This window comes from Sciurus carolinensis, chromosome 15 (genome assembly GCF_902686445.1).
Source record: "Sciurus carolinensis chromosome 15, mSciCar1.2, whole genome shotgun sequence".
NCBI lineage: Eukaryota > Metazoa > Chordata > Mammalia > Rodentia > Sciuridae > Sciurus > Sciurus carolinensis.
In genome coordinates, this window is record NC_062227.1 from 60663014 (window position 1) to 60675766 (window position 12753).

The 12753-nt window shown below is 39.7% G+C and overlaps 2 pseudogenes; both read right to left on the reverse strand.

Annotated features, from left to right (window-relative positions):
• Window positions 1–2896: 2896 nt before the first annotated feature.
• LOC124965391 (elongation factor 1-alpha 1-like) lies at window positions 2897–6987 on the reverse strand (annotated as a pseudogene).
• A 105-nt stretch (window positions 6988–7092) lies between these two features.
• LOC124965559 (nucleophosmin-like) lies at window positions 7093–7953 on the reverse strand (annotated as a pseudogene).
• Window positions 7954–12753: the final 4800 nt, after the last annotated feature.

The window sequence follows — 12753 nt, forward strand, 5'->3', positions numbered from 1 at the left end:
TGGGCTTACCATGCGGTCACTTCTTGGAAAACCCTTTGCAAGTTTTAAATACGGTAAGCTAGAAGTTCACTTAATCCACCTAACCTACCAAGCACACTGTCAAGTGTGTCTCGCTGCAGAGTTGCTCACCTTCATGCTTTTGTGACTGTGGGTCCCTCCCATATGCACCAAGAGAGCATATGGTACCACATATCAGCCTGGAAAAGACAAAGATTCAGAATGAAAAATACACTGTCTACTGAATTGTATTGCTTTAGCACCACTAGAAAGTTGAACAGTCATTATATCCAACTTGCCAAGTAGCATACCATCTGTGCCTTGGAAAGACCACCACTTCTCACCACTTCTGCGACTTCATTAGGGTGGAAGCCGCACAGCAGGCTCCCTCATCCACTCTTGCTCTCCACCCATCCATTCTCATCCCCCTTTCAAAATGCAAGTCAGATCACAATACTGGCCCTGGTCAAAGAGCTTGGGCGAGCCTTCATTCCACTCAGCATCCAAGTCAAATCAAAGTCAAGTCTTTGCAGGATTCTGTGCAATTTTTCAACTCCTCCTCCCTAATTTCATCTTCCACAACTTCACTGATCATTTTACTCCAATCCCACTGAAAGGGCAAGCACCATCCAAGGCCAGACCTGTACTTTTCTGTAATAAATCTTTCTCATATTACTTTGACTTTAAATATACAAATGTATTACTTAATTAAAATTTTAAAAAGTAAAAGAAATGAATGAAGGAATCAGACATTATTACCCTATGTACATATATGACTATATAATAGGTGGGGTTCTATGTCATGTATAACCAGAAGAATCAGAAATTATACTCCATTACGTATGATGTATAAAAGTGCATTCTACTGTCATGTGTAACTAATTAAACAAAAAAGGTGAAATAAAATTGCTAAATATTTTTGGAACTTCTTTTTTTTCTTTTTTTAAATCATGCTAAGGATGGAACCTAAGGCCTCACCCATGTTAAGCCATGTGCTCTACCACTGAGCTCTATCCCTGGCCCTTTTGAAAGTTTTCTTGGTATACTTTTAGAAATCCAACCTAAAATATATCTGGTTATATTTTCCCTATTGAAGAAAATTGATTCTAAATTACTTTTGATTATTTTTATATATTGAATTTATTCTTGAAGGCTGACATTTGGGGACTTCTATTTTTGTTTACTTATTTTCTGTTACTGTTATTCACATCAATTTGAATCCTTTGGATAGGTCAGTAATTTGCAGAACACAAGTACACATCCATATATACACAGACACAGTCACAGTCACATACACAAGTATTGTATTATACACAAAATGAACACAGAGAAGACCATGCATTCCTCATGCACCACCTTCCCTGGAAAATACCAGATAAAGTGAGAAGAGGTAAAGACAGGGACTTTCTCAGACAGGGAACTCAGAGGAGTTGGCAGACACCAGCTCTCATAAGACCATGAGTTAAGACACCTTACTAAGACACCTGGTAGATGCAATTGAAGGATCCAATTCAATGAGGGTCTGGATGAATGGGTCTCAGCCATAGGAGTTAGAGGGTCCTATCAAAATCTGAAGAGACATTTTTATACTACCCACTAGTTGATTTAGACAAAGGTTGCAAACCGAGATGAAAGAGTAGGATGGTATTTTTTAAAAGAGAAAGAATTTAAAGATAATTTAAAAAACCCTTCTAGCAATGAAAAATGTTATTAACGCATTTAATGAATGAGTTCAATAGTAAATTAGACTCAGAACTGTGGGGTCAGTGAACTATACTGGGACTTCTCAATCTTTAGCATGCATACAGATGACCTAAGGATCTCATTAAAATGTGGATTGTGATGCACTAGGTCTGAGATTAGGACTGAAATTCTGTATTTCTAATAAGAATTTAGGGGTGACCAATGCTACTAGCGTGTAAATGTCATTTCAAGCAACAGTAGTCTGGAAGGTCAATGTCAAGCATCACCCAGGAAAAGGAGAAAAGAAAAATGTGCAAGAAAAGTTAAGGAGTGAATATTAGTATGAAAGTTTTGACATACATTAAACAAAATAAAATAGAAAAATTTGGAGAATAGCCAATATTCAAGAGAGAATGACTGAGTATTCCTCAACACTGAAGGAAGAAATCTGGATCTGATCCTGATGACTAGGTCCTGGCCTTTGAGCCAGTACTTTAACAGAATGAGATTTGAAAGGAAGGGGGCATGTCATTTGCCCAAGGGAAGGATGTCAACTTCTCGGCCAGGGACAGACTGAGGTGAGTGATACCCAGACACACATCTTCAGCTCCTTCCCTTCCTGCACACACGGGCAACTTTGTCCACTGAGACATGGGACTGTTTCCCTCCTCCCTGACCCAACACCGGCTTTCCAAGTGCTTTGACTAATAAAATATGAGTTTGGGACTTCTCATCTCAAGCTGTTAGGAAACTGGCAGCTTCTGCTTCTTTCTCTGAGAAACCAGAACCAAGAAAGTAAGAAGCATGACTACCTTGCTGGAGAGAGCCAATATGGATGGAGACCTGAAGTCCTCTTCTGCCCCAGCACCTGCCAAGCTTCCCGCTGACTGCGGCTTCATGGTCTAGCCTGATTCAGATGAGCAAAGGAGCCATCCAACTGAGCCCTGGCCAACCCTCAGAATTGTGAGAAATTACTAAGATTTTGGAAGTCATGGAAATTATATCACAGTAGATAACTAAAACACTATTGAACAAGTCATGATCGTCTTTTAAACTCATGTAAAACTGCCGTGTTAGCAGAAAAGCAGATAAATCAATGGCATTATTCAAACCAGCATAAACTCTAATAAAGTTTTTGAAAACTACTGACAGTTAATTCCACAGAATGCTAGGGTAGTCACAAACTGGCTGCTGTATTGCGGAAAGTCAGCTAAAATCAGTGATGCCAACTCATGCCAGCATGAATGCCCATAGAAGTTTTGAATCTGTTGTCAGTGTGCTTCATGGCAGGTTCCTGTAGGGAAGTCACCAACTGGCTGCCAAGAAGCAGCGATCTGCTCTCAGGTGTTTTCTAAAACAAACAAATTAATTAAATTGAATTCAATTCCAACAATGAAAATATTGGAAAGCTTCAGATAAAAATCAAATTCCCATTTTCTTTTAAAAAATTGGCCCGATATGTTTGCTTTCCCATTGATGACTGGCTGGAGCTGAAAGAAGCTCCGTCCTTGTGGCTAAGCAGGCATTTTGCCCTTTGCCACCCTCCCCAGTCCTATCTCTCTCCTAAACTGCCTGCCTCACCCCACGGCTAGTTGAATTAGTGACCTTTGACATACACTCTGAATGAGAAGCACAAGGTTACCGGAGGAGGAGCCACTGAGAATCAAAGCTACAGAATACCTAGCTCACTGCTCTGCCAACGTTTTCTTCACCCACAGGCCGGTTGGGCTCCTGAGGCAGCCACTCCCTTTATTTAGGACAGCATTTCAAGCATTCGCCAGTAGTAAACATGCCAGGTGGCTTCATAGCCATGCAGAAGCAGGGAAGATTGATGATCCTCTCCTGGCTTTCAATTAATTGCTATTTATATGTAATTCTAGGAGGTCAGGCATTTTGTCTTGGTTAGTTGCTGTATCCTGGGAGCTCAATATATGTTGGCTGATTCTCCAGCATAGACCCGTTTCCCAGCATGCTCAGCTTCCTATTCCAAATTCACTCTCAGCTTCTGCTGGAGAGGTTTGTGGATCCTCTCACCTTCTGAAGCTATAGGTTTTCCAAATCAGGTGAGAGCTATTGTTGGTTAAACTCCTTCATCTACACATCTTCCAGACATTTCTTAACGTTCTGGCTAAAAATTACACACTTTCCAGTGTAGCAATGGATTTTATCTTATTTTTATATTCCTTTTCTTATCCCAGTGGTATTTAGAGAAGCAGTGATAAATATACAAGATCTCAGAGAATATTCTGTCCAGACACTTGAAATTTTAATGAAAGTAACTAAGAAAAAAATTTTGAATTCCAGAATGGAAAAGACAAGATGTTAGAGTTGATAATAATTAAATAAAACAGAAATACTTACATCATCATTATAAATATGACCACAAACAGAAGGAAAAGGTAAATAATTATTCATTAAATACAAAAAAGTCATGTAAAACTTAAAGTGTATTTTAAAAGTTTGAGCCAACAATATATTTTTTTAACTTTCTTAAAATACCGAGTTTATTTCGCATGTACATTTTGTCTCCCCATCATTTCCATGTCTGACCACCACTACTACTATGTCCTATCATAATATAAGTATGTCCATACATACTTAAAAACCAAGCAAACGGTGGAGTTCCATCTTTAAAAACTAAACAGGCATTTTGGACAACACATTCTTGGCAAGGGAATCTGGACAACATTTATCAAACATTGTAGGGAAAGCTCTTACTTTGCATATATAAAGGATAGCCAGATATCAACTGTTACAGAAATGAAATAAGACAGAAATTTTTCCCCCTCATTAACTTTTGTTTTAATGGGTCTCAAAATTCTGCGACAGATTTTTGGTCAAGTTATTTCCATTAAAAATACTGTGTTTAGGGGTTCGGGTTATAGCTCAGTTGGTAGAGTGCAAGCACAAGGCCCTGGGTTCAATTTCCAACACCGCAAAAAATAAAATAAAATTTAAAAATTACTGATTTTAAAAACTAATAACTTAAAACTGCCACACACACACACACAAAATGGTCCACAAAACATTCTCCTTTCCTTCTGAAGATTTTACGTTGCATTGTTATCATTAACCAGTCTTTCACTATTAAACCTAAATGGCCAATTGAGACAACCAGTTCTGAGACCGTTCTTCCACCACTCATGAAGACTGGGGTGGCAGGTGTTAGGGGTAATATTCCTTTAGCCTTCTGAGCTTTCTGGGCAGACTTGGTGACCTTGCCAGCTCCAGCAACCTTCTCGTCCACTGCTTTGATGACACCCACAGCAACTGTCTGCCTCATGTCACAAACAGAAAAATGACCCAGAGGAGGAGAGTCAGAGAAGCTGGGGCTTTCCTGGAACCATATCAACGACGGCAGCACCACCAGACTTCAAGAACTTAGGACCAGCTTCCAGCTTCTTACCAGAATGGTGATCAATCTTCTTTCAGCTCAGCAAACTTGCAAGCAATGTGAGCTGTGTGACAAACCAGTACAGGGGCACAGCCAGCACTGATTTGACCTGGATGGTTCAGGATAATCACCTGAGCAGTGAAACCAGCTGCTTCCATAGGTGGGTGGTTTTTGCTGTCAGCAGCAACATTGCCACGACGAACATCTTTGACAGACACGTTCTTGACATTGAAGTCCACATTATCTCCAGGAAGACCTTCACTCAGAGCTTCAGGGTGCATTTCAACAGACTACTTCAGTTGTGACGTTGACTGGGGCAAAGGTGACCACCATGCCAGGCTTGAGAACTCCAGTCTCCACTCGGCCCACAGGGACAGTACCAATACCACCAATTTTGTAGACATCCTGGAGGGGCAGACACAAAGGCTTGTCAGTTGGATAAGTTGGTGACAGGATGCAATCTAAAGCTTCAAGCAGTGTGGTTCCACTGGCACTGCCGCCATCTTTACGGGTGACTTTCCATCCCTTATACCAAGGCATATTAGCACTTGGCTCCAACAAGTTGTAACCATTCCAACCAGAAATTGGCACAAATGCTACTGTGTCAGGGTTGTAGCCAATTTTCGTAATGTAGGTACTGACTTCCTTAACGATTTCCTCATGTCTCTTCTGACTGTAGGGTGGTTCAGTGGAATCCATTTTGTTAACACCAACAATTAGTTGTTTCACACCCAGTGTGTAAGCCAGAAGGGCATGCTCATGAGTCTGCCCAGTCTTGGAGATACCAGCTTCAAATTCACCAACACCAGCAGCAACAATCAGGACAGCACAGTCACCTGAGATGTGCCTGTAATCGTGTTTTTGATAAAGTCTCTGTGTCCTGGGGCATTGTAAGGAGCACAATAAATGTGTGACAACTTGTGTGATGTGTATTCTGCAAAACATAACTTGCAAGAACAACTTGAGTGCTGTGATGATGTAATGATGCAATGTTTACCCCAAATAACACAACCATATGTGACTGACTCCTGCCAGGACTGGCTGGCAGAGTTCAATAAGAAAGGATTTATAAAGACTGATGACCGAACCTTGCTCAGTCTCCAGTTGACACTGATGATACCACTACTGCACCAAGCCTGGAGGAGACTCACTGACCTGCTCACATTGGCCAGGAACATCCGTTGTCCCGACTGTGACCAAGACGTTCCTGTGGGGGTGACCACGGAGCTGCCTTGCCCTTGTCTCTCACAGCAGCGTGGCTGCCCCTTGTGTATCATGTGCACAGCCAGAGACATCTCTGCCCACCATACCAGCTGTCCTCCTTTACTGCCCACCCGTCCTTACAGATCAGGACTCCAGCAGAAGGGAGTTCCCCAGCAAGATCTCCTGGGCTCTCTTCCTGACTGATTCCTGGGAGTCGCTGCCCTTCGACCTAAGACACGTCGCATAGGAGTGGACCTTAGGAACGGATCTTAACAAGGAGTGAGTCTTGCTTACTCGGGGCTTATAGTATTCTAATTTACTGATTAAGTAATGTGTGAAGAGTTAAGATAATTATAATACTTGTGTGATTAGCATTAAATAAAAGTCAATTGATTTGGACCAAATTATTCTCATTGACTCCTTCTTGCTGCTCGTGACAGGCATCACTGATAGTCACATCTGCGGGTCTCAAATGTCCACAGGGAGATGTCAATGGTAATACCACGCTCACCCTCAGCTTTCAGTTTACCCGAGACCCAGGCATACTTAAAGGAGCCCTTTCCCATCTCAGCAGCTTCCTTCTCAAATTTTTCAATGATTCTTTTGTGGATCCCACCACATTTGTAGATCAGATGGCCAGTAGCAGTAGACTTGCCCGAATCTACGTGTCCATTGACAACAATGTTGATATGAGTCTTTTCCTTTCCCATTTTGGCTTTGATTTAGCAGTGGTTTTCATGACACCTGTGTTCTGGCAGCAAATCCATTGCGAAAAAGAAGACAGAAATTTTTAACAAGCTGTTTCAACTACTTTCTTAAAGAGACTGCCTCCACTGCCAGAGATCTTGAATAGCCTCCTGGTCAGTCATCCAGAAGCAATTCTTCACATAATTAATGAACTTGGCTTCCACTCTGGGAAGAGAACCACCTTCTCTATACTTGCTGGCATTTTTGCTTTAATGTCTTCTACAGAACTAGGTCCTTTTGGTGTTTTAGAAGTTTTTTCCTGTTTTTTTTTTTTTTTTTGAAGAATTCTTTACCTATTGATCTAGGTGCTGATGGTTTTGAGTCTTTTCCATTCTGGTTTGATTTTTGTGCATTTGTGGCTGGAGTATCTCATACAGATTTCTTCACTGGAGCTTTTTCTTCAGTTTCCTCATCATCAAAATCATCATCATCTTCTTCTTCATCAGCAGCAAGTTTTACTTTTTTCCTGGGGAACCCTGCTACCACCTCCAAGGGCTGATTGCTTTCCAGATATACTTAAGAGTTTTACATCCTCCTCCTCTTCATCTTCTGACTCTGCATCTTCCTCCACAGCTACTAAGTGCTGCCCTCTAATATGCAGAGGCCCTGAACCACACCTCAACCTTAGGACCACAGGCGGTATGATTTCAAAGCCACACCCCAAGGGAAACCATTGGCTGTACAGACATTTTCAGTGTTGCCAGTGTTTCTTTAATTGGACGGCCTTCGTAGTTCATTGCCTCTGCTTCAACAATGTGCAGTTCATCCTTTGCACCAGCCCCTACACTGACGGTTCTTAAGGATAACTGGCGTTCATTTTCATCATTAGCCACCTGAAAGTGATCATCTTTGTCAGCCTTTAGTTCATAACCAAAAAGGTAGTTCTAGGGCCTCAGGGAGCTCATGTCCATGTCCATCGAATCTTCCATGGGGTGGTAGCACGCGCTTAGGTGGGAAAGAAGGCTGACGGAAAATAGGCTGCTGCACTAGAGAAGAGACGCAGGACAGAATCACCAGGGCCAACACTATCTCTGCATAATAAAAAAGAGAACATAGAGAAGAGCAGAGACGGTGTGCTTGTTTTTTTAATACACATATAGATGACAATATTTATTCTTAGTTTTGGAATTTGGAGATAAAAATTATATTATTAAAATATTCGATGAAAATTAAAAATGGGATGTGTATCTTCTAAGTCAGTGGAGAAGGAAAATCGAAACAACTGTCAAAGTAGTAAAAGAGACAAAGATAAAGTAATGAGAACTGTAGGCTCTCAATGCTAAATGAAAGTACGCAGCATACAACTAATAAATCTACAAATATAGAACATATATCTCAAGCATGCTCATACATGCTATATATCATTTACATATGTATGTAGATATACATAATAGGAGTCCTATTTTAAATTTTTAAAACATGAAAATAACTGAAAGCAAAAACACCAAAACACCACCAAGAGGATATCTTGTGATTTTACTCTTCTTGTTACATTGTATATGATCAACTTGAATTGCTTTCATAATAAAATAAAAATCTTTTCCTAGAGCTTATAGGAGGAGACCATTTGCTGAAGAGAAATAAGTTTCCAAAACAAAAACTGGCAAGTTGTTGAAAAGCTCTGATAAAGAAAGTGACTGAGGACAGAGTAATGTCAAGAATGTAAAGAATGTGGGGTCTTAAACCATGATGAACCCGATGTCTGCGCCCTTCCCCAAGACTCATGTTGCAATCCTGGCCCCAGAGTGATGGTATCTGAAGGAGGGGCCTTTGAGAGGAAATGAGGTTTCACAGCACAGCCTTTACGAAAGGGATCAGGACTCTCTTTATACCACATGCGAATACACAGAAATTGGCAGTCTACAATAAGAAAGAAGACCCTCATCAGGACCCCAGCATGCTGACACCATTATCTCAGACTTCCAACCTCCAGAACTGTGAGAAATAAATGTTTATTGTTTAAGCCACCCAGTCTGTGGCAATATGTTAGAGCAGTCTGAACTAATCAAGAACAAACAAAAATATGAAAGCAAAGAGTAGATGCAAAGAGTTATGTCTGACTAAGGTTTGGAAAATCTTGCTTAGAGAAATCTAAGCCCATAAGAAAATGTGTCATTCTATATACATTGACTGACAGCAGCCAGTGGGCAGTTGGGCAGTTGCAAATACTGTTTTCCAAACTACTGAATCAGGTCAGATAAAGGCTTCCATCTTGAATCTCAACAAAGGTTGACTGTATATCAGGAACAAAAATATGCAGGAAATTTCAGATTAATCCCAAGAAATAGTTACTTGAAATGATCTAGAATTGGAACAGAAATCTTCCTTACATTCAATCTTGTCATTGATGTAAAGGACATGAGCACTGGATACAATTTTGGTTTTCCAGTAAAGCAACACCTCACCATCAATCCAGGCCTTGGCCTCTTTCCTACTGGCCCACACCTGCTAAGTTTCTTTCTGTACTGACCCTTTCTGTGACTTCAATTCAACTGTGGCCAGTGAATCTACTTTTTAACTACCACAATCTGACCTACTCAAAAAGTAAGACAACTTATAGACTGAAATTTAAAGAAGAGAATACAATTCTTTTCTTGAGAATGTTTAAGAAACTAACTTTTGGTACAGGGAGTTTGTGTTGAGGTTTGTGCTGGTAGAACTGTCAATACATGCTAGTTCTGTAATAATTTTAAAGGAAAATCTACCAAGATGTTTATGAACCCTCAAATTTGTGAATAAATTTATAACATACGATAAACAAAACAAGATGTTAAATTAGAATACATGATTTGTGTTATATTAGAGCCTTAAAATTCTATTAATATTTTGCTAAAAATAATTAGTTAATTGATTGACTCTTTCCATATATCACTCTCACATTGGGTTTGATTTACAACACCCCCTAGTGGGTCATCCCCAAAATTACAGGTGACCCCTTGTCATGAAACATTTAGGATCACCTGGAATAGTAAAAGCTCAATATAAAATCTATAACAAATAACGTTTTACTATTATACCACGCTTTGATAAAAAGCAAAGATTCAACCACTTACTACTATTAATAATAACATCAAGCTATATATATTGTTATTTTGTACAATGGACTAATGTAATAATTTTAACTTGATTACCTCTGTAAAAATATTAAAAGAAAACTTTTTTGGGGGGTAGGTACTGAGGATTAAACCCAGGACATCACACATGCTAAGCTCAAACTCTATCACTGAAATATACCCCCAGAACTTAAAGATTCTATTTCTAAAAACGGTCACATTTCAAATTACTGGGGATTTGAGTTTCAACATGTTATTTTTTCGGGGTGTTGGGGTAGAGGGAGATAGAATTCAGTCCATATCAGCTGCTTTCTAATAAGTATTTTCCTTCTTTAAAATATTCAAGTCTATATTGAAATATGAAACATTGTCAGATATATTATTTGAAAAGAAAATTTCCCAAATACTTTTAAGAGTAAAGTATACATTAAAATCTCCCTAAGAATAAGAACCCCTTAGCTATTAAGAAGGGAGAAGGGATGGAGTGTGAAAATCATCTGAATTTCCTGATTTCTAGCTGGTTCTTTTCCCTTTCATTTAAGATTCCAGGAGTTGAGGTCTGTAAACTATGTCTAGACCTTCAGAATGTTCCCTTCTCCTAAACTACATCTGGAGCTAGGTCAGTTTCTCCTTAACAATCTCACAAACATAATTATCTCAGAGCCTGAAATAGTTTGTACTGAAAATGAAGAAGAAGAAGAAGAGGAGGAAGATGAGGAGGAGACCATTAATGCCTTCCTCATTAAAATGATCTAGCAGGATTAATCACAAGCTTGCTATGAAAGGGTGGATTGGGAATGATGAGAAATTCCTTACTGCCTGGTGGTCTTTATTTACACCAAATAGAATATGACTGTAATGTCTTAGTCCTGAAAAAACAAAACAAGTCTTTGTAAAACTGCTTATTATATAACTTCTCTGCTGAAAAATTTTGAATACAAATTTAGAATTTACTATTCTAAAGGTGCTTAAATTATATTTAATATGCTGAAGGGGAATCAAACAATAAAGAATGATAACTAATTACAAGAGAAAGGATTGCATTTGGAATCTTCATGTGCCTATATTACTCAACTACATCAGGACTTCAGAGCAATGTTTAGTCTTGATTTTTCTTAAATAATGAGAAGTGACCCACAATCTTAAGAAGACCAAATAGACTCTAGAGGTAGTTTACTCTCTATTCCTAGAATAGTTGTACAATGAAAGAATTTGCATTTCAAAGAGGAACTACAGAATTTTACAGATATATACACATCAACCAAATATTAAATGATTCCCAATACAGTACAGAACTGAAGGAAACAACAAAACACCGTGTTTTATAGAGTGTTTGAAAACACAAAGATTTGTGAGAAGATAATGATAATTCCATGATAAAAGGATTGCACAGTCAATAAGATTGGGAAAGAGAGTCCAGTCATTCCCACGAGAAATTCACACCACTTTGGGAACATTGAGGCTTTGAAAAACTCTACAGAGAAGAAACACTTCTCTCTCCACCCCTGCCCAGCCCCTCTCCTTCTCTCTCCCTACTTCACTTAATCCTAGTGTTTTTGAAAATCATTTGTCTACAGAGCCAAATATGCTTTTAATACCTACTGTTATGGTTTGGATGTGAGGTGTCCCCCAAAAACTCACATGGGAGACAATGCAGGAAGATTCAGAGGAGAAATTATTGGGTTGTAAGAGTCTTAACCCAATCAGTGAATTAATCCTGATGGGATTAATTGAAGTGGTAGGGCGTGGCTGGAGGAAATTGGAATTGGAGCGTGGCTTTGAGGTATATATTTTGTATCTGGAGAGTGGAGACCCTCTCTCTCTGCTTCCTGATCACCGTGATGTGAGCTGCTTCCCTCGGCTGCCTTTTCCTGCCATGATGTTCAGCCTCACCTTGAGCTCTGAGGAATGGAGCTGGCCTTCTATGGACTAAGACCTCTGAAACTGTGAGCCCTCAAATAAACCTTTCCTCCTTTATAATTGTGCTGGTCAGATCATTTAGTTACAGCAATGAAATAGCTGACTAAAACTCCTACCGGTGTCTGATATCATAGAAAAGAGTATTTTCTTTTTCATTTTTCAGGATCTTCTAAGACTAATTTAACCCACATGTAAGCTGAACCTGGTCCCCAGTTCTGTTTTGTCTGTCTGGGCGTAAGTGGCTTCCTGCTGGTTGTGCACTTTCTACATTAGGATGGGAAGGAATCTTACATTGTGACGTACTCCTTGACTAAAATTCACTGGAGTTGGCGCCAACTCTCCTAGAGATTTGCATTCTGCAGTCTTTGATCTCTCAATAACGCACCTGCTGTTCTAGCAATTTCAAGCAATGTTAGCAGGAAGATGAGACTTGATGGATTCCATTACATTCAGACCAGGGACAAGTGCAGAGAGAGTATGACACAGCTTTCTGCTCCTTTGTCCACATTACATCAGGTCTGTATGAGCTCTTCTGTCCCTTGCAACCACACTCCTCTCCCACACCCTGCTAAAAACACCACCATTTCACCTAATTGTGACTTGAACTTCAGATTGCAGCAGAGTCATTATTTCTTCTAGGATGTGTCCTTAGGTCCCTCTTTGAGTTAGATCCCCTCCCTTCTTATTCATTTACAAAGCACAAAGTTATTTCCCCTTTTGACACTTTTCACATTCAATTATTCTATGTGCATGCCT